At 40.7% G+C, this 6,776-nt stretch overlaps 1 pseudogene; it reads right to left on the bottom strand.

The window, feature by feature from the left end:
* Positions 1 to 1,173: 1,173 nt before the first annotated feature.
* LOC111540036 lies at positions 1,174 to 2,429 on the bottom strand (annotated as a pseudogene).
* Between the last annotated feature and the right edge of the window lie 4,347 nt (positions 2,430 to 6,776).

The raw sequence follows: 6,776 nt of genomic DNA, 5'->3' as shown, positions 1-6,776 counted from the left end.
GTGAGAGCTTCAGCAGGTAGGATCAAATAGCCCCAGTTAGGTTTTTGCCTCTCTGCTTGTTGATTGTGCTATATATACTTGAAAGAGTCTTGCTCTGTCACCCAGGCTGGAGTGCAGTGGCATGATCTCGTCTCACTGCAATCTCTACCTTGTGGGTTCAAGCCATCCTCCCACCTCAGCCTCCTGAGTAGCTGGAACTACAGGTGTCCACAACCACACCTGGCTAATTTTTCTATTTTTTGGTAGACACGGGGTTTCGCCATGTTGGCCAGGCTAGTCTCCAACTTTTAGCCTCAAGTGATCTGCCTGCCTTGGCCTCCCAAAGTGCTGGGCTTACAGGAGTGAGCCACTGCGCTGGGCCTTTGCTTCATATTGTTAGTCCTAACTCTGACATCTGAATTCAGATTTGCAGTTCCTTCTATTCCAATGGGCTCATTAGAAATTCAAGATTAGTTACTTGGGGGACGAATTAATCCAATTTTGGAGCTCCACACTGCTCAGGCCATTGACATGCAGTTTCATCTGAAGTGAAGTAGTTATGAGCTTCTTCTAGCTACCTAGATACAGACCTGGGGAAGTCAAGCTTTGGTAGAAGTGATGGTAGGATATTATGTATATTTGCCATGGTGCAGGGAAGAATATGGTCTTTGGGTATAGTCAATCACAATCACAAGGGTACATGTAGAGGGATTTTCACTGAGACATTGTTTTTAATAGTGAAAGCTTAAAAACAATTTAACTCTCCAATGAGAGAAGATTGGTTCAATAAATTATGGTAGTATTCACACAAAATCATTAGTATAAGTAAAAAAATAAAAAATGAGGAAGCAGACATGTTTATGTATGTATTCATCAATATAAAAACATATGATTGGGTTATTTATTAACTTACATAGTTAATCAGTTGATATGTATGGTATAATTTCATTTTTTTTTGACTAGTGTATCTTTTGTCATTTTATAGCTCCCCACCGCAGCTGCCCCCCACCCTTCCCTTCAATGATGATGTTTGCAGGCTTCAGGGGGACCAGGGAACAAAGCTGGGGCCTGGCAGCCCCACTCTGCTGCCAGCCAGGCAGAACTAGTCACAATTACAAATTATCACAACGATTAGCGCCTGTACTTGAGGGAGCTGCAAATTGAGGCGGCTCCAGCTCCTCATTGTAAGGGCGTCTATTTGGCGGTGACTTTGCTCTGGAGACGATGCTATTCCTTCAGCCTGAGGGAATTGATGTTGATGAACCCGGTGGCATCAATTGGCTCATAATCACCCTGCACGTTCATGCTCACCAGCTCCTCGTTGTAGAGAGACAGTGGGGACTCCCGGCCAAGGATGTACACCTGGCCCTTCAGTAGGGACACCTGGCTCTTGAGTAGGGACACCTGCACTTTCCCTTCCACTCGCTCCTGGGACTTGGCGATGCAGTGGGGGACAAACTCACACTCAGGGCTGTGCCAGAAACCGGTATACACCAGCTCAGTAAATTTCAAGCCCAGGCTTTGTTTGATTTTGTGCACTTCCTGGTCCACCGTGAAGGCCTTGGTGTCTAAATGAGGGTGGTAAAGGATGGTACCTGCTGGGGCCCCGTGGATACCTCGTGACTTCATTCCAATGAAGCGGCTCTCCATGATGACAGTGCCCACGCCGTGCTTGCCTGCGACTTTGTTCAGGTACATGAAGAGCTCCAAGGAGGTCTGGAGGGTGGCACTATCCTTGACGTTGGTCACCTTCATGGGGACCCCTTTTCTGAACTCAATCTCGAGAATGTCAGGGATGTTGGGGGCTTTGGCCTGGTCCTGGGTCTTTGTGTAGAGACCTGGAGGCGCTTGGTTCTTGGGATTCTCTAGGATTCCAGCCTGGTAGCTGATGTGCATGAGGTTCTCGTCCATGCTCCACGGGTTCTTGGGAGTGGCCGGGATGGCAATCCCGCATTGCTTTGAGTATTCCATCAGGTCATTGCGGCCCTTGAACCGGTTGTAGAATTCGGGCATTATTCAGGGAGCAATGACCTTTATCTGTGGGGGCCAGTGAGTAGCAGGTGAGCTCAAACCGGATCTGATCATTCCCGTTTCTCGTGGTGCCCTGGTACACATACTTGGCCCCCTCCCGCTGGGTAACTTCCACTTGTTTTCAGGCGATGCAGGGCCTGGCTAGAGAGGTGCCCAGGAGGTAGCGGTCCTCATACAGTGTGCTGGACCGGATGGCCGGCCAGATGAACTCCTCCACAAACTCCCTGCTGACATCCTCAATGAACACTTTTTTGGCCCCAGGCTTCAGTCTTCTTCCTGGCTTCCTGGAAGTCTTCCTTCTGGCCAGTGTTGGCCAGGTAAGCAATGACGTCATAGCCTTGTTCCTTCAGCCACACAAGGATGCAGGAGGTGTCCGGGCCGCCACTGTAGGCCAGAACCACGGAGACTTTGCTGGACATACTGTCTGGAGTCTGTCCCCACAGTGCAGTGAACCCCTCGGGCAGCCGTGGCAGGCGACAGAGCAGGATAATTTCATTTTTTACAAATAAATGGGTTTATTTATTTGTGCGTATTTTTAGAGATTAGAGGTGAGAATTTGGTATTGCTGTAATGGTATTATGGTCAGGGATGCAGGGCTGTGAAGATTCTGTCATGCTGATCATGTGTCTTTCTCAGGGTGTTGTCAGCCAAGCAAGTGATACTCAAGGAATGATAGGAGATGGTATTGTTTATTAGTAACTGGATAAACACCTAGTTCACCTTGTGACCTTTCTCTTAAAAGATGGATAGAAGAGCATGGTTATATCCAGAGACTTTAAGTGAAGCCTCCTGCGTCCAGGATGGCTGGATAAACAGAGTATGCCCCTGCCTGTTTAATTATAGTTACAGAGTAGATGGGACACACACACACGAACAACTCTCTTTGTATTCCTTGGTTTTCTTATTACCCAGTCACAGAAAGAAGTGAGCCAAAGGAGGACTTGGGGTCTTTAAGGAATAATAACTTGGTCCACCGGTTAAATATGGCCCAGTGGTCATTCTGAACTCTGGCCTATCAAATGACAAATGATCTCCTCCTAAGAGATGTTCCAGTAGGGGTATGTGTGGGGTTAGTTGGGAGAGAAGCAGAAGGGTACATGCATTTTTCTCAGAGTATGCAGGTGTAGAAGAAAGACTGAAACCATTTGCATCAAAATGCCATAGTACTTTTTTTAATGGGCGGTGGGATCACAGCTGATTATAATTTGTATAAATTATTGATTGTCTATACTTTCTAAGTTTCTTCAGTGAACATAGATGTCTTGTATAATAAAAAGCCATTCATAAAAATTCAGCTTTAGTGTCATTTTAAGTAAACACTCCCACCTTCCATAACTAAACTCTCATATTTACATCAGCATGACAGTTTGCCTCTAATCATCTAGTGGCACTCTGAAGAGGTAAGCTCCTTCCTTTTTCAACAGGAAAGTTCCTTTAGCATGTTGTTCAGATAAGGCTTAAGTGAGGTCTTACGAGCTCTGATCGGAACCTTTGCTGAATGGCTGTAATGCTGCTGTCCTGATGTGCCTGAGATGTGAGCACATACAAGGAAACTTATAACTTGATTGGAAACTTCAGGAGAGGCCACTGGGAGAAAGCAGCAAACCAATAATAATGATGATAAAAGTTCACGCTGAGCTAGGGCTTGCTGTGTAGCAGGGCCTGGTAAAAGCTCTACTTAACCAATTTGGTCCCCATGACTCCATTAATTAGAGACTATTATAATCCTCATTTTGCAGAACAATCTCCAAGGGGTTAAAGGATTTGTTAAAGCTCACTAAGCTCAGAATTGGCTGAGGGGAAATCCAAACCCAAGCATCTGTTGCCAGTGTCCAGGCATCAACCCCTCTGCAGTATAAGGCTGGCTGTAGGTGGGACTCCTTATTCCATAGCTAACTCCTACTTGCTTTTCAGGTTAACCATGACCCCATCATTTCAGCTTGGGGACTCCCAAATTTTATTCCATAGTATCCACGGCACTTGTCATACTGAGTTGTGATTTTTTAAAATAGTCTATTCCCTCTGCTGGGCTGTGAGATCTTTGAAGATGGAAGTGGTGACTTGGGATTGTCTCCCAGGCAATTACGTCATTGACTGACTCCTAGATGGTGCTCAATTAATATTGGGTAAATATTTAATCAACTGGGCATGGTGGGCACTTCAACTTCACAAATTGCAAAATTCCACTGAATCAAAAGTAGAAATTGAAAATATACCTAAAGGATTATCTAGTTAGTGTCGAATCAGGACAGAAGGTGGCTCATTGAGTTGCCCATATGCATGGTTCTGGATTTGGTTATGGGCAGAATTAACTAGGTGTAATCTCTACTTTTTAAGAATTTATAGTCTAAGGAAGCAGATATGAAATTACCATTATACCTATCAGGACAACAGTGTTTTTGCCCTGGGTTGAATATCATGCTTTGTATTTTGTGAATAGAGAAAAAACATAGCCACAATGTTAAAAAAATTTATAATTATTGAGTCAAAAACTATACTCGTTGCTTTTGTTTTTCTTTATAATTCTCTGTAGTATACACAAATAAATGTGTGGTTCCGTGCTTATAGTTAGCACTTCTCATCAGCAATTTTGATAGTTTTATTTTTATTTAAGTGCGTTACATATCTTGTCTTAGTCTTCGCAGTAGCACTCTGAGGAAGACACTACTTCATCGTTATTTTATTGGTGTGATTCCAGAGTTTGAGGAGCAAAAACCACAATTCAATTTTAATTATTTTAATGATTTTAATCATTTTATCTGAAAAAGTAATAAAATAATATTTTAGAATTTTATTTTGAAAAAAACAAGATAAAAATGTTTCAGTGCATTCCGAATCCAACATAGCAACATACTATTAACAAGTACTTTACTCAATTTTGCTTTTTCAAGTTAAACTGTCTGACCTTGTTGCTAAGCACCAGAAGGAAGAATCAGAAGGGAAGTATTTCTTGGAGGAGATGGCTTGAAGTTGGTCTTTGCAAGATTAAAAAAAAAAAAGTTTAATGTTTCTTAAAAGTGATTTTATTTTCAAGTCAAAAAATGTCTACAATTGTGCATTTTTTTGTTCTGTGTTGCTGAGTAGTCTGCAGATGGGCAGAGGATTCTGTGCAGAAGGACCGATTTGTGCATGTACTACAATGTTTATTATTTTTAGAGGTTGTGCTCCATCACTGAGAATTAGGATGTTAATTTGATAACTAAGGGACTCTCTCAATAATCTTCTATTTACTCCTAATATGTGGTGTTATATTTCTAAACCAAAAGACAAGACAGGTGGGGAAATTATATTTAGTGACTGTCAGTTGGAGGAAGTAAAAAAATGGAAACACATACAAAGTTTATTACAAGAGATCATTGAAAATTCTGAGGCAGTGTAGTGGCATGCTGTCTTCTCCAGATTTTTCTTTAAAAAAATAAATACTTGAAGATATATAAAATTTTCAACAGTACTGGGAATGAATAAGAGTGTACTATAAATTAACATTTGAGAGTTCTCAGGAATTGAAAAACTGACTGGATTAGATTGAGAAACACTTCCCTAGGCTATGCATGCTGATTCCTTTATATGAGAAGGGTTTGACTCATTTTATCTACCTTCTTCCAGCCCAAGAACAAAAAGGCTGTACTTGTCAAGCAGGTCACCCCCATACTGCACAGGAAATGTTTTCTGAAGTAGAAAAGGTCTTATACCAGTGTCCCAGTGTTTCACCTCCTGCTCTAAACCAAGAAAACAAATCGTCTCTTCCTGCACTGATTTTAGCTTTTAGTACACAAAAACAAGGGAAAAGAGGATGTGAATTAATTCCTTGCATCCCAGGATATGCATTTTATTGCCTAACATGGAGAATTCAACAGCAAAAACAGAACATTTTAACATATTTCAGCAGCGCCACAAGGCATAAATGCTTGCTGCACACCATAAATTGGATTAAGGATATACTCATTACTATGTTTCTAAGTTTAAATTTGAGATAAGCCATCTAATGCCCCAAATGACCAATAAAGAGATGCTTAAGGACACACAATTTACCATGTCTGTTGGCAATGCTAGAACTAAAGAGATCTCAACTCAGTCAGACGTAAATATAAGCAAATAAGCAATGAAAAGCAAAATTGGGTCTATAAAATATTCTATAGCACCAAAAAGTTATGTTAATCTGAAGGCTCAAAGGAAAAATATGCCTCTAAAAATTATTTGTGACAAGAAGTAGCAGAATAGCTAGATAATATCTGTTTGGTGTTCTCAGTAAAAGATATGAAGGCATGACCTTTATGAAGCATGAGCAACTAATAAAGAGAAAATGGTATGGAATAAAGAACAGCATGACAGAAGGTAGTTGTCATGCGGTAAAGAGTGGAAAGAATTTCAATACATAAGGGCAAAACTAAATTATCTATAGGAAGAAAAATTGGCTCTCAAGAAAATTTGTCATGGAGATGAAGAAAAATGTTCAAAAGTTTCAGAGACTTAAAGAGAAAAAGAATATAAAGAAAAAGCAAGAAAGCAAAACAATAGCAAATATTGAGATTTGGAGAGTCAACCTATGAATTTTAAGTATTCCTAAATCAAAATTTTGTGTCTATAAAAATTCCCCTGATACATATAATTCTTATTATAGATATATAAAATGCTCCTGATATGTATATTCTATATCTACTTTGCTGTATTTTAACGCTTCTGATATATACCAGAATTTATATGTATATATTTTAATATGTTCTGATATGTCTGATTATATATATCAGATATAGCAGGATATATTA

Source organism: Piliocolobus tephrosceles, chromosome 13 (genome assembly GCF_002776525.5).
Source record: "Piliocolobus tephrosceles isolate RC106 chromosome 13, ASM277652v3, whole genome shotgun sequence".
Classification (NCBI taxonomy): domain Eukaryota; kingdom Metazoa; phylum Chordata; class Mammalia; order Primates; family Cercopithecidae; genus Piliocolobus; species Piliocolobus tephrosceles.
The sequence above is the reverse complement of the archived record's forward strand: the minus strand, read 5'-3'. Positions and strand labels throughout refer to the sequence as shown.